This window comes from Cynoglossus semilaevis, chromosome 5, assembly GCF_000523025.1.
Source record: "Cynoglossus semilaevis isolate Cse_v1.0 chromosome 5, Cse_v1.0, whole genome shotgun sequence".
Lineage (NCBI taxonomy): Eukaryota > Metazoa > Chordata > Actinopteri > Pleuronectiformes > Cynoglossidae > Cynoglossus > Cynoglossus semilaevis.
The window spans coordinates 6,540,800-6,541,435 of NC_024311.1; positions in this window are offsets into that span (position 1 = coordinate 6,540,800).

Genomic DNA, 636 nt, shown 5'->3' on the forward strand with positions numbered 1-636 from the left:
CTGCTTCCTTGCTGTCTGTCCTTTGTACTGGGTACAATATAGTTACCATCCTCTAATTGGCCCAAACCTGCAGTGGACAGTAAAAGTGCAACTTTGGACAGACCGTCATGAGTCAGTAGTCCATTACTGATGGACAGCCGACTTAATGATGTGGCTTTACCTCCTGCAGTCGACATCTGTTCCATATACACTGTAGTGCTAATTCAATTATTCTTCATGATAGATGAAGCAATAACTAAATGATGATTCAAAAACACCTATTTTTGGGTCACAAATATTGCAAAACAAAAAACAGTTTTAATGGAGTTTTAAAAATACATTTATAATTCTCTTCTACACACACAGAGATAAATAATTCTAACTTTTTCACCTTCTCTGTTGTTTTCTTTTTCCTTAAGTATTTTTTTTTTTTTAACTTTCATATTTTTGGCTGTGTTCAACCTGGACACAAACATAACCAATAAAAGAGTCTCAGGTAATCAACTAATGGGAATGAGTGTGTACAATTTTAGACAATACTAACTAAATGTACCTCCTCAAGACTCGTGTTGATCTTAGTGCCACAAAGAAAGGCTTTGATTTTTTATTGCAGATTGATTTAATGGTTACAGTGTAGGTCCCTCAGGAGTGGTTGGA